This window comes from Giraffa tippelskirchi, chromosome 10 (genome assembly GCF_054371585.1).
Source record: "Giraffa tippelskirchi isolate mGirTip1 chromosome 10, T2T-mGirTip1v1.2.pri, whole genome shotgun sequence".
Classification (NCBI taxonomy): Eukaryota; Metazoa; Chordata; class Mammalia; order Artiodactyla; family Giraffidae; genus Giraffa; species Giraffa tippelskirchi.
This window is the reverse complement of record NC_137284.1, coordinates 5,960,489-5,987,458: the sequence shown is the minus strand read 5'-3', so window position 1 is coordinate 5,987,458 and position 26,970 is coordinate 5,960,489. Positions and strand designations below refer to the sequence as shown.

Below are 26,970 nucleotides of genomic sequence, written 5' to 3'. Positions count from 1 at the left end.
CGGCACACAGGGGAAGGGGGAGGGAGGTCCTAACTCCCGTCCCCGAGAAAACAGTGAGACCTGGCGGTGAGGAGCCTGGTCCCCGCTCCCCCTTGAGTTGAGGTCAAAACTGAAATCTAGGCCTCAGCCCTTTGGGGAAGAAGGACTGTGTCACTCATGAGGAAAATGAGTTTATAAAACGAGCATCAGGTCAAAGGCAGATCAGTGACCCAAACTTCCGCATGTGATACTGGTTTGACCACATCAGATATAGCCATGAGGACGTAGGTTACCACAGTGCCTGGCACTAGGTGAATGAATACTATGTGGGGAATGAATTCGGATTGAGGCTGGTTCTGTCTGGAATAGTCAGAGTAGCAGAGGCAGAAAGAAGGTGCGTGTGGAAAATTATCAGGGACAACTAACCTTATTTTGCTATGGAGCCAGGATCTTCCACGCCCCTAGGCCCCTAGCTGGGGCACAGAGAGAAGGGCAGGGAGGAGGGGGAAACGCAAGGGAGAGGTGTTCTCAGACTCTACCTGCCAACAAGATGAACCTCAGCTGGCTCAGGAGACCCCTGAAGAGAGGCGCCCGGCTGCACACCAGCAGGGCCGTCAGCCCCAGCTCTCGGAATGTGGGGCTGGGACAAGTACAAGGGACTGGCAGAAATGGCACGGACCTAAAACCAGGTGCATAAAGTGGCAGTCACCAGAGGCCTGTCTCCCAGGGACCTGTTTGCAGCTTCAGAAAAGGCCCAGGGCCGCTCTAAGCAATGGCTTCCTGTCAATCCTGGGACTCTCAGAGCCCCTCCTGTTTTCACCCCTCCCTCCTTAGGCAGCCTCGCCCAACTGGCTGTCTTCCTTCTACCTGGGTCAGAATTCCGACCTCCGCAGGGAATGGCCTTGGGCTCACATTTACTTTGCTCAGTGCAGAGAAATGAGATAGAGGAAATGTGGGCAGGATGCCTTACTGAGTCCTCAGCATGACTGCCCCCCACCTGCGTCCATTTATACACCTGTCTCCTCTGCTTCTGAGGAAGACGACCCCCAGGGCACCGAGGAGTGTGGCGAGGAGCCTAGCTAGAAACCTCAGCTGCTGGCTAAGGAAATTTCTCCGCTCCATTTCTTCAAGCCCTTGGGCAGGATTATCTTTATCTTTGCTACCGCCTTAAAGAAGGATTCCAGAAAGGAAGCAAAAGCAAAAGAGAACAGAGGCCGAGGATGATCTGGTAAAAGAGATGAGAACCAAGATGTCTGAGCAGAGAACCCTGCTGTAGGACCCCTGGCATCACTCAGAGGCTGGGGCATGGGGGGAGGGAGAATAAAAGGAAGCCACAGGCTTTGTGAAGGATACAAAGCACAGCAATGATCAAGGGAAACATACCATGCACAGCACGCTGCGGCAGGGTGTGTTTGGTTCTGGCAGTGCCCAGCGCCAGGGCACGGCTTGGGTAACGGGCAGAGAGGCAAGTCTGAACCTGGGCTCTGCCACTTTTTGGCTGGACAACTCTGGGCAAGTAGTCCACCCCCTGGAGCCCCAGTTTCCTGAAGGTAACACCTTCTACCTCCAGAAGAGAGCAGAGCAGAGTGGAATGAATGGAGCTGCCATTACTATTTCACTGTTGTATTCTTTTATATAAATTCAGTTCCAAATGAGGAAAAAAAAATCAACCCGCAGATACAAATCACCCAAGAATTCTGACCTCGTTCTGCCCACACTTTGGAACTTTTCCTGAGAGTTTTAGCCTGACAAGGCTCCACAAAGAGAACGTTACCTCCCCTGACATTATTCACAAAGGGGGTCGTTCCCTAACCCCCAGCTCAGTTAAATAGGAAAAAAAGAGACCCACCATCTCCTTAATTATAATTTCTCTGTGTTTGTGAATGAGATTGGGGGTCCTTTTGTCTACATAAAGCCCAGCCAGTGTCTACAATTCCAGAACAGACTTTCTGAAGAAAAAAGGACCTCAGAAGGTATTAATTTAACTCAAAGGGGAGAGGACAGAAATAGGCTTTGGGGCTTGAAATCTAAATAAACAGAATAATGACAAGAAGGACAAAGAGGTGGCTATAGAGGGATGTATTTTCATTCAAAAAACAACTGCTTCATCCTACGATTAAAACGTTCTCTTGGTCACCAGCTCAGGTAGGAAGAGCAGTGGCCATCAGCTCTGATGACCTTGCATCTACACCTCCAGGGAGAAGTGACTGGTCTTCTCTGCTCTACGCTTTCTCCTCCTGTCTCTGGCCCACATTCCCACCTGGCTGCAGGTGACATGGGCATGAATCGCTTACTGTCCCCAGGAAGCCGAGACCCACTGGCCTCTCCATCACTGAGACCTGTTAGTTTCACTCCAGGTCCTGGGCTCTACCCTCACTCTGAGGAACTGTCCTGCCCAAGTTTGCTGTTATCTACAAAGGGCGTTTCAGACAAGGATGCAGAGTATGACAGCATCCTCACTCCTGGAAAATAACTCCCAAGAGAAAAGCAAGGCACAGGTCAATGGCATTAGCTTCACAGACAGAATGGCCAGTCACTGCTACCAGGTCTCACCTCGAGGTTGCTAGGCTATGAGTGCAACAGGGCAAGGGGACCAGATACCACCGAGCAACAAGAAGGCAGACCAGTGAGCGTCTCTGCTGTGCACAAAGGGAAAAGGAGACGTCTTAGAAGTCTACCGCTTCCTTTCCACAAGAGCTACGTCATAGATGAAGGTTTTAAATGGGTCACAGAAAAGCGCATGGTTTTGGAATTCAGAAAATGACAAGGCCAAAAACTAAGTGAGAAAGAGACAGAAAGAAAAAAGGTAGGAATTAAAGGGGTGTTGACTTAGCAGAACAAATGGCTAACACTATTCTCCCTTCTTATTTGCAAACAAGATAGACGAGCTATTTGGACAAGAGGCACAATGCATCCTAGGCTCCTGACTTGGAGAAGGTGACTGAAAAGTTCTGGCAGGAAATGATAAAAGCCAACAGAACTCCAGATGCAGGAAAGATGATGAAAACAATAGGGCAAAGAGTTTTAAAAATGAAGCTCCTGGGCTTCCCTGGTGGCTCAGTGGTAAAGAATCCTCCTGCCGATGCAGGAGACCCGGGTTTGATCTCTGGTCCAGGAAGATCCCACATGCTGCGGAGCAACTAGGCCCATGCGCTACAACTACCGAGTCCATGCTCTAGAGCCCAGGAGCCGCAACTACTGAGCCCGGTGCTTCAACTACTGAAGCCAACGCACCTAGAGCCCGTGCTCCACAACAGCAGAAGCCACTGCAGTGAGAAGCCCGTAGACCTCAGCTAGAGGCCTGGCTCACCACAACTAGAGAAAAGCCCACACAGCAATGAAGACCCAGCACAGCCATAAATAAATAAATAAAAACATTTTTTTAAAAAGCAGCAGCTCCTTTGCAGATATATGGGATTGTTAGGAGGCCTCTAAAAGCTAAAGGCCACAGTCCAGGCAAGACCATGATATGAATTTCTATCATTAGATTCTACCTTTGTGATCAGAAAAGGCAAGCCAGGAAAAAAAATATACACAGCTTACAAATGTAACATGTAGAGCTCTTACTGAAAGGCACATACTTTAGGGGATATTATATTTTGAAACAATCTGGAACAATAGGTAATTATAGCTAACCTACAACTGCCCACACTAATGAAATGGGAATAGCAAGCATAGGTAATTCAACAAATATTTATAGCATACTTCTTAAGTGCCTGGCAAGGTAGGAGAAGTGGAATTTTTTTAAAAAATTGTATTGAATCATGGTAAATTGATATGGTCAGAGACAGTACATGACCAAAGAGAACTGTTTAGCACGTTGGCCTGAAAATGTACATAAAAAGTGAGTACAAGCATGTACAAAACATACAGGTGCACTGAAAAACAGCAGAAATCAGTCTAATGTGATGGGAATAAACTTTCAGTTTGCTACTTTAGAACTGTTCCTTAGTTTTCTGTCACTATTTTAACCACTTTAAAGTATACACCTCAGTGGTTTTTAGTATACTCAAAAGGTTGTGCAACCATCAGCACTAATTCCAGAACATATCACCCACAAAGAAATCTGGTACCATTTACCCCATTCTCCCCACTTCCCCACCTCCTGGCAACCACCAATCTACTTGCTGTCTCTATAAATTTGCCCATTCTGGACATTTCATATATATTTCATGCAGTATGTGAAAGGTCAGCCTTTTGTGTCTGACCTCTTTAATGTAGCATAATGTTTTCATATTCATCCATGGTTGTAACATGTATCATTCCTTTTTCTGGCTGAATACCATTCCATCAGTTCTGGATAGACCACATTTGTTTATCCACTCATCAACTGATAAACATCCAGGTTGCTTCCACTTTTGGGCTATTATGAATAACGCTGCTATGAACCTTCATGCATATGTGACATTTTTAAATACATTTTAAAGACATTTTAACCATCCAGGCTGGCCTCCCTAGTTATGCTTTAAGTAGTCAAGAACTTGAACCCAATAGTCTGACTCCAGAGCTTGGCTCCCAATCCCACTGCTGTACTCCTTCATTTTCATTCTCTGATGTGGAAGGTTAACAGCAATCCAGAAATGGGCTAGCTGGCAGAGGAAAGCCTCTGAAATTTAAAAGCCATTGTCAACAATCTACAAACATGAAGAACCACAGCATGGATAGAAAACCACTTGATTGTACTCCTTCCTGTCCCCACTAGAAGGGAGTTTACAGATAATCAATGGTAAACTCCATGGGCTGACCTTTTAGGTTCTCCGATAAAACAACGATCTGTTATGTGCATTCATGCTGCTGTGAGGCTAAATGAGACAAGGACTGACAGGTGGGCAAGTGCTTACTCAACCTCCAGCACACAACAGGCTTTCAGTAAAGGTTCATCTGTTCATATAATAAAGTATAGAATTTAGGGTGCCAACTTTGGGTTCTGCTCTACCCACTAGAAAGAGTTGGATGATGTCAAACCTACTTAAGATGAAAAGAGTGGTGAGGAAGGCAGAAAACCAGAGCAGGAAAAAATAGAAATGTTTGTAGAATTAGGACTAAGAGAAAGAACAGAAGAAAGTTACATGAAGAAACAGGAAGGGGAAAGCCTAAGAAAATGAAAACAAACATGAGGATATATGTCTAGACTGATGGCATGTGGTGAGCACAGCATGACAGGCAGATATCAAAGGGACCAAAGAGGACCACCTGGAGAAGGGACAGAACCATTGAAGAGGCAGGAAAGCTTCAGGGCGCAGAGATTCCAGGGCATCTCCCTGCCAAAGGAGAGGGAGCTGGAGAGCTGAGACCTAATGGGGGAATGAGACCCTCTGCAGGTAGCAAAGGGAGAGGGCAACTGATGACACTGAAAAAGGCAACGCTCCACAGCACAGAACATGCCAGAAATGTGATGTCTACAACTGCTAAACTCAGAAGGCAATTTATAGAAGTGAGGCAATAAAAAATGCAAAATTCATGTGAAGAAAGTGGGAGGCGGATAAAGGAGCACGAGTAAAGGAGAATATGAAAAAGAAACAGGTATTTCAGAGGAAAGTTGTCTTTTAATTTTTTTATGTAATTATAAAACAGAGTTCTACAGAAAGTAATATAAACGTGGGAAATAATACCTATATACTTATGAACACACCAGTAAGAGATGGGAACCTTCCCAGGATCCTCCTACCTATTTTATTTTGTATACATACAGGGTAAATTGCAGTTAGATTTGGTCAACTGTGGGTAGACTCTTGATCATACGCGTCTGGCATGTGTGCTTAGCTGCTCAGTCACGTCTGACTCTTTGAGATTCCCATGGGCTGTAGTCTACCAGGCTCATCTGTCCATGGATTTTTTTCCAGGCAAAAATACTGGAGGGGGTAGCCATTTCCTCCTCCAGGGGATCTTCCTGACCCAGTGGTCGAACCAAATCTCCTGTTGTTGTCTGGTTGCTCGTCATGTCCAGCTTATTGTGACTCCATGGACTGCAGCATGCCAGGCTTCCCTGTCATTCACTATCATGAGTTTTCTCAAACTTATGTCCATTGAATTGGTGATTCCATTCAACCATCTCATTCTCTGTTGCCCGCTTCTCCTGCCCTCAATTTTTCCCAGCATCAGGGTCTTTTCCAATGAGTCAGCTCTTTGCATCAGGTGGCCAAAGTACTGGAGCTTCAGCTTCAGTATCCAATGAATATTCCAATGAATATTCAACGTTGATTTACTTTAGAATTGACTGGTTGGATCTCCTTGCAGTCCAAGGGACTCTCATGAGTCTTCTCCAGTACCCGAAGGCATCAATTCTTTAGCACTCAGCCTTTTTTGTTGTCCAGCTCTCACATCTGTATATGACTACTGAAAAAACCATAGCTTTGACTATACAGACCTTTGTCAGCAAAGTAATGTCTCTGCTTTTTAATATGATTTCTACGTTTGTCATTGCTTTTCTTCTAAGGAACAAGCGTCCTTTAATTTCATGGCTGCAGTTACTGTCCACAGTGATTTTGGAGCCCAAGAAAATAAAAGTCTGTCACTGTTTCCATTTTTATCCCATCTATTTGCCATGAAGTGATGGGACTGGATGCCATGATCTTAAGTTTTTTGAACGTTGAGTTTTAAGCCAGCTTTTTCACTCTCCTCTTTCACCTACATCAAGAGGCTCTTTAGTTCCTCTTCACATTCTGCCATAATGGTGGTGTCATCTGCATATCTCAGGTTATTGATATTTCTTCCGGCAATCTTGATTTCAGCTTGTGCTTCATCCAGCCCAGCATTTTGCATGATGTACTCTGCATGTAAACTAAATAAGCAGGGTGACAACACAGAGCCTTGATGTACTCCTTTCTCAATTTGGAACCAGTCCGTGTTCCATGTCCAGCTCTAACTGTTGCTTCTTGACCTGCATAGAGGTTTCGCAAGAGGCAGGTAAGATGGTCTGGTATTCCCAACTCTTTAAGAATTTTTCACAGTTTGTTGTGATCCACACAGTCAAAGGCTAAAGTGTAGTCAATGAAGCAGATGTTTTTCTGGAATTCTCTAGCTTTTCTATGATCCAATGGATGTTGGTCTTTGCTGAGCCATCGGGAAAGCCCAATTGTGGTGAATTTCAGCTCCTAGCACAGTAGCATCTACCCACCCCAAAAGCAGGCAACTGTGCCATTGTTCTTGCAGCACCATGCACAGAGCTTATGGAGTCAGGGTGGGTAGAAAGCACTCTGTCCTCCAAATACTGAGGACAGGACAATTACTGATTGCTGCTTCTTATCACAGAGGTGCAGGCTAAGAAGCAGACAGCCATTGCCGTTGCATCCCACCCCTCCACTCCCCCCAACCCTGCCCCACTGCTAAAGCCCCTCTTCCTCCGGCTGAAATGACTGCCAGGGAATTTTAAAGAGCCCACACCATCTTTTCTCCTACTTCATGTTTGTTTCTTTCTTCGTTTGGGAGCCAGACATTCAAGACTAGAAAATTTTAAAAACTGCATATACAGAAAAAAATATAAAGTGATTGTGCATGCCCAGGGAAAGGGCTTTTCCACGGAAAACATCTGGAAAGACCTTTGGTTTACACCTAAGGCTGATGCTTGGCACAGAGACAGCCCACAATGATCAAACAAACAAAAACAGAAGACCCTGGGGAAAGGAGAGAATGATTTCCAGAGTTACTACATTATTAGAATCAACTGTCCAGCGTTCAACAAAAAAATCAAAAGGCATACCAAGAAACAAGAAAGTATGACCCATTCAAAGGGAAAAAAAACTAATAAAAACTGTCCCTGAAAAAGATGTACATATGTACATACATATTAGACTTTAAAACAAGTGTCTTAAAGATGCTCAAAGAACTAACAGAATATGTGGAGAAAGCCAAAAAAATAAATGAAAATACCATATCAAGAAAGACAGAAAACCTTAAAAGAAACAAACAAAAAAAGTCTGGAGCTGAAAAGCACCATAACTGAAATGAAAAATTCACTAGAGGAATCCAAAGTAGATTTCAGCAGACAGAGGACAGAATCTGAAATTGAAGGTAAAACAAAGGAAATTATCAAGCCTGATGAACAGGAAAAATAAATAAAGACTGAATAAAGGTGAACAGAGGCTAAGGGACCTGTGGGACCCCATCAAGCATACCAACATACACACTGTAGACATCTCAGAAGGAAAAGAGAGAAAAGGACAGAGAGAATATCTGAAGAAATAATATCTGTAAATGTCCTAAACTTGATGAAAAACATAAACTCCAAATAAGATGAAGAAGTCAAAGAGACCCATACCAAGACACATTATAATCAAACTTTCAAAAAGCAAAGAGAATTCTGAAAGCAGCAAGAGAGAAGCAAACTATCATATACAAAGTATCATCAGTGACTTAGCAGCAGCAGCAGCAGATTTCTCATACAGAAACTCTAGATGCCAAAAGGCAGTGGTTTAATACACTCAAAGTGCTAAAAAAAAAAAAACATAACAAACCTATCAACCATAAATTCCATATCCAGCAAAACTGTCCTTAAAAAATGAGAAGGAAATTAAGATATTCCCAGATAAATGAAAGCTGAGGAAGTCTGTGACCACTGGAGCTGCCTTGCAAGAAATGCTCAAGGAAATCCTGCTGCTGCTGCTGCTAAGTCACTTCAGTCGTGTCTGACTCTGTGCGACCCCATAGACGGCAGCCCCACCAGGCTCACCCGTCCCTGGGATTCTCCAGGCAAGAACACCTGAGTGGGTTGCCAGTTCCTTCTCCAATGCATGAAAGTCAAAAGTGAAAGAGAAGTCGCTCAGTTGTGTCCGACTCTTAGCAACCCCATGGACTAGAGCCTACCAGGCTCCTCCATCCATGGGATTTTCCAGGCAAGAGTACTGGAGTGGGTCGCTATTGCCTTCTCCACAAGGAAGTCCTACAAGATGAAATAAAAGTATACTAGACAGTAACTCAAAGTCATATGAAGAAATAAAGATCTCAATAAAGTTAAGAACACTGGCAATTATAAAATCTAGTACTACTGTAACAATAGCTTGTGACTATACTTTTCTTTTTCTACTTGATTTAAGAGACTACAGTGGACCCTGAACAACATGGGTTTGAACTGCATGGGTCCAGTTATATAAAAACATTTTTCAATAGTAAAAACTACAGATTACACAGTCCATGGTTGGTTGAATCATGGATACAAAGGAACCAGAGATACAAAGGGCCAAATTTAAGTAACACGTGGATTAATCTTTGCACTGTTCAAGGGTCAACTGTAATACATTTTAAGAAAGAAAATTATTAGTGGAAAAAAACTAGTATTACTATAACTTTGTAACTTCATTTCTTGTTTTCTACATAATTTAGGAGACAAATTCAATTACAACATTATTAGTTTATGTTTGGGGGCACACAACATATAAAAATGTAATCTTATGACAAACCAACTAAAAGTGGTAGGAAGGGAGCAATAAAGGAGCAGTTTTTGTATGGTGTTGAAGTTATACTGGTATAAATTCAAGTTAATGTTACAACTTTAGGATTTTAAATGTAATCTCCATGGAAACCATAAAGAAAATAGCTACAGAATATACACAAAAGCAAATGAGATAGGAATTTAAACATTTCACTACCAAAAAGCTACTAAATACTAAAGAAAACAGTAACACAGGAAATGAGGGGCAAAAAAGGTACCAGTCATATAGAGAACAGACAGCACAATGATAGAAATTTAAGTCCCTCCTTATCAGTCATTTCTTTAAATGTACATGGATTAAACTCTCCAATAAAAAGACTGAAATTGGCAGAATGGATAAACACACATGATCACTGTGTGTGGCCTATAAGAGTCACTTGAGATCCAAAGACACAAACATGCTGAAAGTGACAGGATGGGAACAAGGTATTTCACGCACAGCAACCAAAACAGAACAGAAGTAGCTAGTCTGATATCAGACAAAACAGACTCTAAATTTTTAAAAAGGTTAAAAGAGACAAAGAAGGACATTCTATCTTAATAAAAAGTTCAATATAGCAAGGAAATGTAACTGTAAACATTTACACAGCTAATAGTTCAGTTCAGTTCAGTCTCTCAGTCGTGTCCGACCCTTTGCAACCCCATGAATCGCAGCACGCCAGGCCTCCCTGTCCATCACCAACTCCCAGAGTCTACCCAAACCCATGTCCATTGAGTCGGTGATGCCATCCAACCATCTCATCCTCTTGTCGTCCCCTTCTCCTCCTGCCCCCAATCCTTCCCAGTATTAGGGTCTTTTCCAATGAGTCAACTCTTCGCATGAGGTGGCCAAAGTATTGGAGTTTCAGCTTCAACATCAGTCCTTCCAATGAACACCCAGGACTGATCTCCTTTAGGATGGACTGGTTGGATCTCCTTGCAGTCCAAGGGACTCTCAAGAGTCTTCTCCAACACCACAGTTCAAAAGCATCAATTCTGAGGCACTCAGCTTTCTTCACCATCCAACTCTCACATCCATACATGACCACTGGAAAAACCATAGCCTTGACTAGACAGACATTTGTTGGCAGAGTAACGTCTCTGCTTTTAAATATGCTATCTAGGTTGGTCATAACCTTCCTTCCAAGGAGTCAGCGTCTTTTAATTTCATGGCTGCAATCACCATCTGCTGTGATTTTGGAGCCCAGGAAATAAAGTCTGACACTGTTTCCACTGTTTCCCCATCTATTTCCCATGAAGTGATGGGACCAGATGCCATGATCTTAGTTTTCTGAATGTTGAGCTTTAAGCCAACTTTTTCACTCTCCTCTTTCACTTTCATCAAGAGGCTCTTTAGTTCTTCTTCACTTTCTGCCATAAGGGTGGTGTCATCTGCATATCTGAGGTTATTGATATTTCTCCCAGCAATCTTGATTCCAGCTTGTGTTTCTTGCAGCCCAGCGTTTCTCATGATGTACTCTGCATATAAGTTAAATAAGCAGGGTGACAATATACAACCTTGACATACTCCTTTTCCTGTTTGGAACCAGTCTGTTGTTCCATGTCCAGTTCTAACTGTTGCTTCCTGACCTGCATACAGGTTTCTCAAGGGATAGGTCAGATGGTCTGGTATTCCCACCTCTTTCAGAATTTTCCACAGTTTATTGTGATCCACACAGTCAAAGGCTTTGGCATAGTCAATAAAGCAGAAGTAGATGTTTTTCTGGAACTCTCTTGCTTCTGTGGTGATCCAGCGGATGTTGGCAATTTGATCTCTGGTTCCTCTGCCTTTTCTAAAACCAGCTTGAACATCTGGAAGTTCACGGTTCATGTATTGCTGAAGCCTGGCTTGGAGAATTTTGAGCATTACTTTACACAGCTAATAAGAGACTATCAAAATATGTGAAGCAAAAACTGACAAAACTGAAGGGGTACGTAGACGTTCTATAATAATAGTTAAGAGACTTCAGTACCAGTAATAGATAAAACAACCAAACGGAGGAAATAGAGGACTTACACAGCACAGTAAACCAGACAGATCTAACAGACAAAAAACATACTACCCAACAACAATGTAATACACATTTCTCTCAAGTGTACATGGGACACCTTCCAGGACACATCATGTATTAGGACACTGATTAAGTCTCAACTGATTTAAAATATACATATCATACAAAGTTATTTTCTCCTACCATAACAAGATGAAGTTAAAAATAATAAAAGGGAAACTTGAAAACTCACAAATTTATGGAAATTAAACAACATATTTTTAAATAACCCATTATTCAAAGAAGAAGTCACAAGGGAAACAAAATGTGTAGAGACAAATGAAACCAAAACCATGACACACCAAAACTTACGTGATGCAGTGAAAGCAGTACTAGGGGGCAAATGTACAGCTATAAATGCTTACATTAAAAAACAAGAAAGACCAGCTTCCCTGGTAGCTCAGTGGGAGAGAATCCAGCTGCCAATGCAAGAGACCTAAGTTCAATCCCTGATCCAGGAAGATCTCACATGCCAAAGAGCAACTAAGCCTGTGTACCATGACAGCTAAGCCTGGGCACCACAACTACCGAGACCACGTACTGAAACTAATGAAGCCCAAGCCCCTAGAGCCCGTGCTCTACAATAAGAAAATACACCGCAAGAAGTCCTGCACTGCAACCAAGAGTAGCTCCTTCTCGCTGCAAAGAGAGAAAACCGAGTGCAGCAAGGAAGACCCAGCACAGCCAAAAATAAATAAACAAAATTATTAAAAAAAATAAATAAAACAAGAAAGACCTAAATCAACAACCTAACTGTATAACTTATGGAACAAAAAAAAAGAAGAACAGCTAAGGCCAAAGCCAGCAGAAGGAAGAAAATAATAAAGATTAAGAACAGAGATAAATGAAATTGATAACAGAAAAACAACAAAGAAAATCAATGAAACCAAAAGTTGCTTCCTAGAAAAAAAATCAATGAAATTAACAAACCTTTAGCTAGATGAACTGAGAAAAAGTAAGAAGACTCAAATTATTTGAAATCAGAAATGAAAAGGGGAACATTACTACCAATTCTACAGAAATAAAGAGGATTGTGAGAGACAACTATGAACAATAGTATACACCAACAAACTGAATCACCTAGATGACATGGACAAATTCCTAGAAACATAAAATCATCAGGATTAAATCACAAAGAAATAGAAAATCTGCATTGACCTATAACTAGTAAGGAGATTGACTCAGTATTCAAAAATCTCCAACAAAAAAAAGCCTGGATCTGATGGCTACACTGGTGAATTCTATCAAACATTTAAAGAAGGAATACCAATCTTCCTAAAACTTTTCCAAAAAATTGAAGAGGAGGGGACACTACCTAACTCATTCTATGAGGCTAGCACAATCCTAAAAATAAAGTCAAAAAAGACCCTACAAGAAAAGAAAACTGTAGATCAATACCCCTTATGAACACTGATGTAAAGCTCCTCAAAAAATATTAGCAGACAGAATTCAGAGACATATTAAACGGATTCTACATCAGAACACAGTATGGTTTACTCCTGGAATGTAAGGATGGTTCAACATACGTAAAGACACATCAGTGTAACACGCCACACTAACAAAAAGGAAGAAAAGACACCTGATCTTCTCGATTGATGCAAAAAAGCATTTAATAAAATTCAATACCCTTTCAGAGCAAAAAACACTCAACAAAATAGTAATAGAAGTAAAATACCACCACATAATAAAATCTATTCATGACAAAACCACAGCAAATACAATACATAATGGTGAAAGACTTAAAGCTTTTCCTAAAATCAGGAAGGATGCCACTTTTTCCACTCTATTCAACATAGTTACTAGAAGTTCTAGCCACTGCAATTAGGAAAGAAAGAAAAATTAAAAGCATCCAAATTGGAAAGGAAGAAGTATCTATTTGGAGATATGATCTTACATATAAAAATTCAAAAGATTCTACCAAAAACTGTTAGAGCTAATAAATGAATTCAGCAAAGTATCAGGTCATAAAGTCAGCACACAAAAGACAGTTGTATTTGTATACATGAATAATCTGAAAAGAAAATTACAAAAATAATTCCATTTACAATAGCATCCAGAAGAATAAAACACTTAGGAATTAACCAAGAAGGTGAAAGTGGTACATCAGAAACTATAAAACATTGCTGAAAGAAATTAAAGAAGACATAAATAAATGGAAACACATCCATGTTCATGGATTGAAAGACTTTTGTTGTTGTTTTCAGTCGCTCAGTTGTGTCCGACTCTTTGTGACTCCAAGGACAGCAACACACCAGGCTTCCCTGTCCTTCACCATCTCCCGGAGTTTGCTCAACTCATGTCCATTGAGTTGATGATGCCACCCAACCATCTCATCCTCAAGACTTACTATTGTTAAAATGTCAATACTACCCAAAGCAATCTACATATTCAAAGCAATCCCTATCAAAGTCCTAATGTCATTTTTTTTTGGTAAAAATAGAAAAACCCATCCTAATGGTATCTCAAGTGCCCACAAATACCAAAACAATCTTGAAAAAGAAGAATAAAACTGGCCTATCACAAAGCTATAGTAACCAATTACAGTGTGGTATTGGCATAAAGATAGACATATAGACCAATGGAATGGAATAGAGAGCCCAGAAATAAATTCTCACATGTATGGTCAAATGATTTTTGACAAGAATGTCCCAAGAGTGTTCATTGGGGAAAGGACAGTCTTTTCAACTAATAGTGTGAGGAAAACTGGATATCCATATCCCAAAGAATGAAGTTAGACCCTTACCTAATACCATATACAAAAATAAACTCAAAATGGATCAAGGACCTACATGTAAAACCCAAAACAACAAAACTCTTAGAAGAAAACAGGACAAAAGCTCCATGACTTTGGACATTGGATTCTCTGATATGACATCAAACTCACAAACAACAAAAGAAAAAACAAACTCAATTTCATGAAAATTTAAAAATTTTGTGTATCAGAAGACATTATTCACAGAATAAAAAGGCAACCCACAGAAAGGTAGACAATATTTGCAAATCATATATCTGATAAAGGGTTAAAAATCAGGTGGCTCGGTGGTAAAGAATCCACCTGCCAATGCAGGAGACACAGAAGAGGTGGGTTAGATCCCTGGGTCAGGAAGATCCCCTGGGGTAGGAAATGGCAACCCACTCCAGTATTTCTGCCAGGAAAATTCCGTGGACAGAGGAGCCTGCAGGCTGCAATCCATGGGGTCTCAAAGAGTCAGACACGACTGGGCAAGCATGCAATCAGAATACAGAGAGAAACTCCTAAAACTCAATGACAAAAAAAACAAACAAGTCAATTCAAAAATGGGTAAAGGATTTGGATAGACATTTATTCAAAGCAGATGCATAAATGGTCAGTAAGCCCATGAAAAGATGTAAAGTATAATGATAGTTGCCAGGGCCTGGCAGGGAGGGGAAAATGAAAGTTATTGTTTAATGGAGAGAGTTTCTGTTTTACAAGATGAAAAGAGTTAATGGGGAGAGATTGTGAGGTCAGTTGCACAACAATGTGAAATGGACTTAATACCACTGAACTTTATACTTAAAAATGGGTGGGAGGGTCAAGTCTGTGTGTATTTTACCACAATAAAAAAAAAAAAGGAAAAATAAATAAGTAGCCTTTTTGGTATCCAGACAACATAGTGTGTGTTAGTCGTTCAGTCGTGTCTGACTTTGCGACCCCATGGACTGTAGCCTGGCTGTTCATGGAATTCTCCAGGCAAGAATACTAGAGTGGGTTGCCATTTCCTTCTCCATGGGATCTTCCTGACCCAGGGATCAAACCCAGGTATCCCGCACTGCAAGCAAATTCTTTACCGTCTGAGCCATCAGGGAAGCCACAGACAACAACTGGACAATATTAAAAGGTTTGTAAGAAATAACAAAAACAAACAAGAATCAGGTCAGCCTGAAAGATCAATTTGGCAGTTGCAGAATGACAGCAGGATACTCAGTCTCCCCAGGAATGCAAAAAATGTGTGAACTATGGGGAATTTCAGCAATCGAAAGGCCAAAATACTTAGAAAAAGATCTGTGTGAAAGTAGGAATCTGCAGCCAGAGTCAAAGGGGACCAGGGACTGAAATAGGACAATTTCATTTTGAAAATCACTGGATACATTATGCTATTAATAACTGTGCTATTCTGCTCTCAAAAGCAGCTCTATCGACACAGTGAATGCTAGAGTGGACCTAGCCCCTGGCAAGACCCAGCTGGTACAGATGTTGCTGTTCAGTTGCTCAGTTGTATCCAACTCTTTGCAACCCCATGGACTGCAGCATACCAGGATTCCCTGTCCATCACCAACTCCTGGAGCTTGCTCAAACTCATGCTCATCGAGTCAGTGATGCTATCCAACCATCTCATCCTCTGTCATCCCATTCTCCTACTGCCTTCAATCTTTCGCAGCATCAGGGTCTTTTCCAATGAGTCGACTCTTGGCATCAGGTGGCCAAAGTATTGGAGCTTCAGCTTCAGCATCAGTCCTTCCAGTGAATATTCAGGGTTGATTTCCTTTTCAGATTGACTGCTTTGATCTCCCTGCAGTCCAAGGGACTCTCAAGAGTCTTCAACATCACAGTTCAAAAGCATCAATTCTTTGGCGCTCAGCCTTCTTTATGGTCCAACTCTCACATCTGTACATGACTACTGGGAAAACCAAAGCTTTGACTAGACAGACCTTTGTCAGCAAAGCAATGTCTCTGCTTTTTAATATGCTGTCTAGGTTGGTCATAGCTTTTCTTCCAAGGAGCAAGCATCTTTTAATTTCATAGCTGCAGTCACCTTCTGCAGTGATTTTGCAGCCCAAGAAAATATTGTCTGTCGCTGTTTCCAATGTTTCCCCATCTATTTGCCATGAAGTGATGGGACCAGATGCCATGATCTTCGTTTTTTGAATGTTGAGTTTTAAGCCAGCTTTTTCACTCCTCTCTTTCACCTTCTTCAAGAGGCTCTTGAGTTCCTCTTCACTTTCTGCCATAAACGTGGTGTCATCTGCATATCTGAGGTTATTGATATTTCTCCCGGCAATCTTGATTCTGACTTATGCTCCATACAGCCCAGCATTTCACATGATGTACTCTGCATAGAAGTTAAATAAGCAGGGTAACAATATACAGCCTTGATGTACTCCTTCCCAATTTTGAACCAGTCTGTTGTTCCATGTCCGGTTCTAACTGTTGCATCTTGACCTGCATCCAGGTTTCTCGGCAGGCAGGTAAGGTGGTCTGTTATTCCCTTTAAGAATTTTCCACAGATTGTTGTGATCCACCGTCAAAGGTTTTAGTGTAGTCAATGAAGCAGAAATAGATGTTTTTCTGGAATTCTCTTGTTTTTCTATAATCCAACAGATGTTGACAATTTGATCTCTGGTTCAAATGTCTACACAACCAGGAGGGGCAGACCCCAGGGATTCCATCTTCCATTATAAACTCACAAAGTGGCCTCTTGGACAAATCAGTGTCACGTGAGTTTGAAATGAATGAGTCAGATTACCTGGCCAGACCCAAGCATCAGTGTACTGTAATTCTGATGAAACAGCCCAAGCCGCCTCCAAAACATCACTGTGATGCTGGTGGTCTTATTCTCAAATATGAAACCCGAAGACCCACGAGAATGGAAGCCATATCCCTAGGGACTCCATCTCAGAAGCACTACTTAAACAAGAGATTTTCTACCTGGGCTAGACAACCACTCATCTCTCCTGCTAAAAACAACTAAAAATGCTAGATAAAATACACATGTACCTTCATGTATATACATTTAATTTTTTTTCTTAAAAGCATAGACAAAAAAAAAAAAAGCATAGACAAGTTAGCAAGAACACAAGGAACACCACTTGGACCAAAATCTGAACAGAGACAGAAACCTAGAGAGGCAAGTAAACATTGATATTTTGCCCTGAGGGCACTGGCAGAATCAACGCAAACCTGTGATTCAGCTTTCAAAGTTTCAAAGGGCACATGGGCAGAGCCCAGAGTCCACCCAAGGTGGGAAGTCAAAGAAGACCTGACCTCCAGTGAAGTTGGGACTTCCAAGAATGCTCCCTCAGAAAATGAGTCAAGCAGAAATAAACCTGATCTACTTCTCCTCATCCCCAAAAGCTACCTGCACAAAAAATCAAGTGTCTCTATCTCTGGCACTGAGCAGTTGGAGAAACAAAAAACTCACCCTAAGAAGTTGCAATCACAAGACAACCATCACAGATTTGTGGTTCAAATTCCCACCACACGGGTGGTCAGAAAACAATGCTCTATACTGCTGGTGGGAAGAAGGATAAATTAGTACAACCACATTCGAACAGAGTTTTGCATGACCAGGAAGAGTTAGACATGGCAGAAATTCCACTTCTAGTTTACAACTTGGAAAAACCGCATAAGCATGTGCATAGCAGGGTTATTCCTAAGAGCAAACCCAGGGGAGTGGCCTACAGGCTTCCTGGCAGCAGAAAGGACAGGCACACCGTACTGCATTCATTCAGTAGAAAGCGGCATAGCAGTGAAAACTGAAGGAGTCACACGTGTTCCTGGATGTGAATCCAAATGTAACTGGAAGCGAGCCACAGAAAACTACAGTACAACTCCAGGTCTGTGATGTTCAAACAACTAAATAATACATTATCTAGAAATTGTTCATGAGTGGTAGAACTATCGTGAAAATCAAAAGAATGATTACTACAAAAGTCAGAATAGTGTGAGGGTAAGGGCACTTAGGGGACTTCTATGGTCATAACCTTTTATTCCTTAACTTGGCGGAAGGGAACATATATGTTCATTTTATTATTTTGTTGTGTGTGTGTGTGTACTTGTTTCATATAGGTCTTCTGGGGACTTCCCTGGTGGCCCGGTGCTTAAGACCCCGTGTATTTCCAATGCAGGGGACATGGGTTCCATCCCTGGTTGAGGAACAAAGATCCCAGATGCCCAGTGGTGTGGCCAAAAAAAGAAAATGTCTTCTGTGTGATTCATTTTGCAATAAACATATGGCAAAAAGACAAAAAACTATGGAATGCTACACAGCTGTTAAAGAATGAGGCAGGCATCTGTCCTGATATGGGAAGATCTCCAAGATACATTGATTAATGAATAGCACACAGGCAAAGAGGATGTAGGAGGAAAAAAAGGACGGAAATACACTTCTATTTTAAATGGCCACATCATCTCTGAAAGGATAGATGAGACACTTTAACCAGCTCCAAGGAGCTGAACCGGGTTACAAGGAGGAGAAAGCCAAAGGAGATTTTTAATCATTTAGACGTTTGTACCGGGTGCACGTAGTACTGAGCTAAATATAGAACTTTTTTAAGTCAAGTCCTAACCCTTTGGGTTCCTGCTTGGTAACCTGCTAAAAACTCTACCAGGTCCAAGTGTGGTGCCTCTAAGGCTGTGACCTGGGTCACACCTGGGCTTCCTCCGCCTTATCAGTAGCTATTTCACCAAATCTCAGGTTTCAGAGTGGAAGGCCCTCTGTCATCTCATCAGATTTCACGGCAAGGGTACAACTCCAGCCCATCTGAGGCCAGAATCCCACAAAGACCCTGTGATGTTGTGATATAATAAGAAATACATATTTGGTCTTTGTCCTAGGTTCCTGGCACAAGAGTTTCTAAAACTCTTGGAATTTCCTGCATGATGAGGTGAGAGGAGCACCTTTTGTTATTTGCAAAACCCCTTTCAACCACCTGCGTTTATGCTAACACACTGACTCTCCTTGAGCCCCTAGATACAGCTTTAGGACGGAAGCAGGTTGCCAGAGGAAGCAACCATGTGATTAGAGGGTTGGAATTGTCTGCCCTACCTCCAGACTTCTAGGAAAGGGAGACGAACTGGAGATTGAGTTAAGGACCAATGGCCGATGATGCCCACACAGTGGAATCTCCATAAATAACCTAAACAACAGGGTTCTGGGAACTTCCTGGTTGGCGACTGCCAGAAGGGTGAGGCACCCCAGCTCCATGGGGACAGAAAATCCTATGCCTGGATCCTTCCAGACTTCACCTAAAGTACCCCTTTATCTGGCAGTTTATTTGTAACCTTTAAATTAAATCAGTAAATATAAGTAAGGTACTTTTCTGAGTTCTATGAGCCATTACAGAGGAGAAGGGGACAACAGAGGATGAGATGGTTGGATGGCATCACCGACTCGATGGACATGAGTCTGAGCAAGCTCGGGGAGTTGGTGATGGACAGGGAAGCCTGGCGTGCTGCAGTCCATGGGGTTGCAAAGAGTCGGACACAACTAAGTGACTGAACTGAACTGATGAGCCATTATAGCAAATTATCAAACCTAGGTGGGAATCCCCTATTTATAACCTGTTGGTCATAAGTACAGGTAGTAGTATCTATACAGGTGACTGAAGTAGGGACAGTCTTGTGGGACTGAACCCTTAAACTGTGGTATCTGCACCAACTCCAGTTGGTTAGTATGAGAACCAAACTAAAGTGTAGATCACCCAGTTGATGTCAGAGAATGTGTTGGCATTGGAAAAAATAGCACACATTTGGTGTCTGAAATGTTGTAGGTTAAAAACACCATCAAAGATCCCTGACTGGGATCCCATCAGCCACTTGGGTTTAGTCTGCTGGGCTGGCTGATCTGGGACAAAAATCTCAAAAAGGCAGTGACTGAATCGTGCCTCTGGGGCCATGGGGCTGCTAGGAATGGCTACATCCCAAATCCAAAACCCTCTGCCCCAGAAATGTCCTTCATCTGCCCACTGGAGAGAAAGCTTCTTTAAGCTGTGTGCGCTCTCCAGCTGGAGAAGTGAGCCATGAAGGGGAAGAAAACTGACTGGGGCTGTAAAAACTACAGAGACAGGCCAACCACAGGACTAGACTCAGACCTTTTCTACAAGGTGGAGCAGACCACCCCCTAACTTGTGACTTCAGTCTCCATGCACTTTCCTCTCATCAGCAGGTATGCCACCCCAACGCTGGTCTATTCTAGTGTTTTCTCCAGGTAAGTTTTCTCAAGATTAACTACTCTGGTCTCAAGAAAACTCAGTTTGCTCAGGGAATTCTGAGTTGGGCTTAATAGCTCATCTCCAAAGATGGCACCCCATTCCAACTCCCTATTTCTATGCCTCTCCACTTCTCCTGCAGAGGACGAGATGGTTGGAGGGTATCAGCATCTCAATGGACATGAGTTTGAGCAAACTCCGGGAGACAGTGAAGGAGAGGGAAGCCTGGTGTGCTGCAGTCCATGGGGTTGAAAAGAATTGAACGTGACTGAGTGAGTGAACAATAGCAACGACCACTTCCCCCTGACATCAGTCCTTCGACTGTATGAATGGGTTGCTTTTCCTGCTCAGCATTTCAGGATGGAGGCAGAGTTGCAAATTAGAGCTCTCCAAGTCCTCTCTCCACTCTGCCCCATGACAACCATTCTTTTGTGTTCACTTCCTCTTTCCCATCGCCATCCCTTCCCTGGTCCACGCACGCAGCAACAGCAAGTCTGAAATGCAGCAGTGGCCTCTCAGAGCTGGTCCCCCACTCTGACCTCTCGCCTCTCCCCATGCTGGGTCAACCGGCCCCCTACCGCCAGTTTTCTCAAAATCCCATTCACCTTTGGCGGGGGGCATTTTCAAGGCTTCTCACCTAAAATGCCAACAGGCAGCTAGACACACACAGAACCCCCCAGCCCTGATGCTCGCTACTCCCCAACAGCATACATCTGTCAGCAGGGTTTCTTAAGTGCCAGGGTCCTGCGGGTTCAGCAGAAAACAAAGCAGACACAAATCTCCATCCTCATAGATCATCCATCGCCTGCCTCCTGCCAGTGAGGCTGGGGGCATCACCCCTTCAAAGCCTGGCTTTTCTCAGCATGTCTTTGCTCCACATGCCACTGCCTGGGTGCTGTGTTCTCCTCTCCACCAACCCAGATGTGACTCTGGGCCAGTTCTCCCAAGATATCCTTCCTGACCAGTTCTCCTCCCACCCGGTTCCCCAGCCTGCATGTCCCTCGACTCACGCGGGCTGCTCTCCATAGTTGAGTGCTTCCGGAACTGTCCTCCACGGGCATCCACACAGCCGCCACTAGGACATGTCCACTAAGTGTCGATTCATGGTATTTCACTAAATCCCTCCAATAAACCCCCTGAGGAAGGTCTTTTTTTTTTTCTCAAGTTTTAAACTTTTCATTTTGTATTGGGGCTGCTGCTGCTGCTGCTGCTGCTAAGTCGCTTCAGTCGTGTCCAACTCTGTGCGACCCCATAGACGGCAGCCCACCAGGCTCCCCCGTCCCTGGGATTCTCCAGGCAAGAACACTGGAGTGGGTTGCCATTTCCTTCTCCAGTGTATGAAAGTGAAAAGTGAAAGTGAAGTCGCTCAGTTGTGTCCGACTCTTAGCGACCTCATGGACTGCAGCCTACCAGGCTCCTCCGTCCGTGGGATTTTCCAGGCAAGAGTACTGGAGTGGGGTGCCATTGCCTTCTCCGTTGTATTGGGGAATAGCTGATTAACAATGCTATGGTAGTTTCAGGTGAACAGCAAAGGGACTCAGCCATACATATACATGCATCCATTCTCCTTGAAACCCCCCTCCCATTCAAGCTGGTACATAACATTGAGCAGAGTTCCCTGTGCTACACAGTAGGTCCTTGCAGGTTATCCATTTTGAATACAGCAGTGTGTACATGACCTTCCCAAACCTCCTAATTATCCCTTCTCTTGGCAACCATAAGTTCGTTTTCTAAGTCTGTGAGTTTCTTTCTATTTCATAAGTTTATTTGCATCATTTTTTTTTAGATTGCACATATAAGGGATGTCATATATTTCTCCTTCTCTTTCTGACTTACTGGACTCAGTATAACACTCTCTAGGTCCATCCAAGTTGCTGCAAATGGCATTATTTCATTCTTTTTAATGGCTAATATTCTATTGTATATTTATGTGTCACATCGTCTTTATCCATTCCTCTGTCGACGACATTTTAGGTTGCTTCCATTTCTTGTCTGTCGTAAAACAGTGCTGCAATGAACAGTGGGGTGCATGGATCCTTTTGGATCATGTTTTTCTCCGGATATATATGCCCAGGAGTGGGACTGCAGGGTCATATGGTAGCTCTACTTTTAGTTTTCTAAGGAGTCTCCATGCTGTTCTCCGTAGTGGTTATACTAATTTACATTCCCATCAAAAGCCCATGAGGAAGGTCTTCTTGCCCCTATTTTACAGATGAGAAAACCAAGGCTCACAGAGCCTAAGGAACTTGCCGGAAGCGACAGGCTAAGTGGTAAAAGCCTAAGCCAGAGCTCCCTGACTCAACCATGGCTATACCACTTCCCTGGTAATTTTCTACACTCATTTTTGCATTTAGCATCTCACTGGCCACAGAAACCGCATTCAGTAAACGGCAGCCGTGACTGTTCTCATCAAGCAGTCACCCCGAGAGAGAGCATGAGTTCTGTTCCAGCACACACATCCTTCTCTCCTCAACCACAGGACAAGCCGCCTCGGCTGGGGCTATGTCGTCAGATGCTCTGTGGCCTTACAGCATCCAGCAGCTGTGCCTGCCACAGATGCTCAGCAAAGGCTTGAGGAGGGAACAAACAGTTCCTTGGAATAAGGTACAGTAGCAACTTTCGCCTTTCTTAAACCAGTCAGTCAGTTGCAAAAAGTCAGGATTAGATCACGGGAGATTTATTCTGCCAAATACTGAAATTGCCATTTAAGAATACCAGAAGTAAAAAGGGATGGAAAGATGGTTCGGATCAGCAAAAACAAAAACAGCTGTTTAGCAACTGACTAGAATAAAACAGTCAAAATCCAGAAAGGCTGAGGAAAGCCGTAAGGTCTTAGGCAACATGGCAGGGGGGAGAGCCCTACCCTGAGTGAAGACTCCCACAAGCCCAAGTGACAACAAATGGCTTTGGGCCAAAGCAGCCAACACCGATCAGGAGATTAAACAGGAAGTCGGAGAGTTTCAGGTTGGTCTTTTCAGACCTGTGCGAAGGGACACTGAGACATCACGCTCTGATATTCTGTTGGGACAGCAGGAAGAACTCAAGGCCAGGAATTGGAATTGCTGCTTCCCAAACATGGCTCTGCCTCTTACATAAGTCTCTGGACCCCCCCGAACCTCTGATCCATCATCTATGACAATGAAACCATGACCTTAACCTGTCCCAAGGAGAAATGTCCAATAAAGAATAAAACTATAAGGAATATTATTAACAACAAAAGCAACAGAACATCAGCAGTTGGTTCCATAGCATCCTGGGGTACGCTAGTTGAGATTAGACCCCAGTATTTGTTGAAACTTGATGGCCGACGGGTAGGAGTGAGGCTGTCATTAGCAGATTATAGTAGTTGTTCCATTTTTCTAGAGGTAAAGGTTGAATTCACCTTTAAGGGAAAAAAAAAAAATTTTTTTTTTTTCCTGTGTTGTAATTCCATTCTGCTATTTCCAAGCATTCAGTAAAACTTTGTGAAATATCTGATAGTATTTTCAAAAGATGTACTTTGAGAAGTTATGCGATAGATCTGTTTGCATAGATCTGAAGGCAAAATATCAACAGTATGAGGAAAGAGGCCACAGCTCTGAGACAGGTAGAACTAGGTTACATGAAGAGTAAATACAGCTGGCCGAGAAAATAAGTAATCCAGGTAGATTTCATTCAACAAATATTTTCTGAGCCCCAACTATGTCCCAGGTTTGGTGGAACACACAACAAGCATTCCTCAGGTATTTCTAAAAGTACTTGCAGAGGGAACTTGGTAAAAGAATTCCTACAGGTGAAGTGTGAGAGGAGCTTGAGTAACTGTCATTTGAGGACTATATTGACATGCTCCTTGGGCAGGGGACTGAGGTCCTACATGCTGTGGAATGAGGACAAAATGTTTAATTAAAACGGTTGTATCATTAAAAAAAAAAAAGCCCTTTTGATGAATTGCTTATCTCTTTCTGCTTTCAAGATTCTTTGATCATGGCTTGTCTATGTGTGAATCTCTTTAATTTTATCCTACTTGGAGTTCACCGAACTTCTTGGGAACCTAAATTATTATTTTTCATCAAATTTGAGAAGTTTGGGGCTATTATTTCTTCAGACTTGGTTCTGCTCCTTTTTCTCTATCCTCTTTCTGGGACTCCCATCGTGTGTGTGTTGTAGATGTCTGAGGCTGTTTTCCTTCACTCTTGTTTCCTTTTGTTCCTCGGTGTTTAATCTCAATACACCTATCTTCAAGTTTGCTGATCCTGAGAATTCCCTGGCGGTCCAGTGGTTAGGACTCCACGCTTTCACTGCTAAGGGTGTGGGTTCTGTCCCTGATTAGGGAATCAAGATCCCACAAGCCGCATGGCAAAGCCTTAAAAAAAAAAAAAAAGGCATAACAAAGTTTGCCATTTCTTCCACTTGCCCAACTCTGCTGTTGAGCTTCTCAGTGATTTTTGTCACTTTAGTTATCATAATTTTCAACTCCAGAATTTTTTTTTATCATTTCTATCACTTACTGATCACATCTGGTGAGGCACTGTTCTCATACTTTTTTTAGTTCTTTAAACATATTTTTCAACAGATGATTTAAAACCTTCTGCTTAAAGTCCAAGGTCTGAGTTTCCTCAAGGGATGGTTTCTACCAATTGCATCTTTTCCTGTTGTACATGCCATTCTTTCTTGTTTTTACATGCCTCATAATTTTTTGTTGAAAATAAGATTCAGCCATTTTTCTTGAATAAATGTACCTTGGGTTGCTGCAAGCCTTTGGTTAATTTACAGAGTTCTGAACAAGTTGATTTTGCCAGTTTTTGCCAGTTTTCTTTTCTTATACAGAGGAATATCTTTCAGAAGTCCTTATTACACCATTCCGCAGGAATCTTTATCTCATATGGCACTTAAAAAGAGGTTTTCATCCCCCTAAAGAACTTTTTGAAGTATATATGGGTAAAAGAACTCTGATACTTAAATACTCTGTACTTGATCTTAAGCTCCAAATAGTGTTATAAATGTCACACTGCTCTAAATTTTTCAAAACTCTGATTTAAAAGACACAGCAATTTTTTTTAAACACATAATTTTATAATTCCACCATCCAGAAAAAAAACTGGAATAACATTTCCAAATAACAAATGAGGTGTTAACATTCCCAGATAACCAAAATTAAAGTGCTATACACTTCGTTTTACCTTTCTCAAGTAAAAGCATCATGGCTCTTGTTCTGTGGAAACAGATCAGAGCCACAGTTTGATAAGGGTATGTGGGCTATTTTTAAAGCTGCACTGTATGATGCAATAACAGATTACATATGTTGCAATCCTTTCCTCATGTACATTTTGGTGGTTTCACTTTTTGTAAAGAGTTACTTACTTATTTACTCTATTTATTGGCTGTGCTGGGTCTTCATTGCTGCAATTGGGCCTTCTCTCTTGAGAGAAGGGCTACTCTCTAGCTGGAGTGGGTGGGCTTCTCATTGGGGTGGGCTCAGTAGTTGTGGCACACAGGCTTAATTGCTCCATAGCATGTGCAATCCTCCTGGACCAGGGATTGAACTGGTGTCCCTTGCCACCAGCAGGCAGATTCTTTACCACTGAGCCACCAGGGAAGCCCTTAAAGAGTCTTTTTTTTTTTGGTTGCATGGCATGTTGGATCTTCATTCCCCAACCAGGGTTTAAACCTGCAACCCCTGCATCGGAAGTGCAGAATCTTAACCACTGGACCACCAGGAAGTACCAGTTTCACGTTTCTTTTTGCCATAAAAATGCTGGTCTGAACAGCTGAGTATGTTTGTATGCTTGTCCCATTATACCTTAGGCGACATTTTTAGAGCTGAAATTGCCATGTCAAATGCTTTTTTTTAACGCTTAGGTTTCATCTATCCTCTGCCACTTAATGCCCTGCCCTGTCGTGGAGCACATTTTCCTCTCTTAAGTTGGAATTTTACTGTTTAAAATCAGTATTAGCAGATGACAAGTAAGCATATGAAAAGATGCTCAACATCATTAGTCACCAGAGAAATTCAAATTGAAACCACCATGAGATACCACTACATACCTTTTAAAATGGCTAAAATGAAAAACACTGACCATCTCCAGAGTTGGTGAGGATGGAGGGACCTGCTCACTTGCTGCAGGTAGGAATGTAAAATGACACAAGCACTTTGGAAAACGGCTCGGCAGTTTAAGTTAAACATACACCTACCTTACCATCCAGCCACTCCACTCCTATGCCTCTGCCCAAGAGAAAAGGAAGTCTATGACCATACAAAGACTGGCACACAGAGGGTCAGAGCAGCTTTATTTAAAATTGCCAAAAACCGGAAACAACTAAAATGACCGACAACAGGTGAACAGACAAATCGTGCAATATCCACTAACAGAATATCACTCAGCAATTGAAAGAACTGTTGATACATGCAACACGGACAAACCTCAAAATAATTATGCTGAGTGAATGAAGCCAGACAAAAAAGGAATACATACTATACGAGTTCACTTATATAATATTCCAGAAAGTGCCAACTAATTTATAATAACAGAAAGCAGTTAGTGATTACTTGGAGATGGGGGAGGAGAGAGGAGTGAGTGGGAGGGGTAATCAAGGGACACTTTTGGA

At 42.4% G+C, this 26,970-nt stretch overlaps 1 protein-coding gene across 13 annotated transcripts in view; it reads right to left on the bottom strand.

Moving 5' to 3' along the window:
• PC (pyruvate carboxylase) overlaps window positions 1-26,970 on the bottom strand; it is a 116,478-nt gene that overhangs the window by 68,361 nt on the left and 21,147 nt on the right. The window lies entirely within an intron of this gene.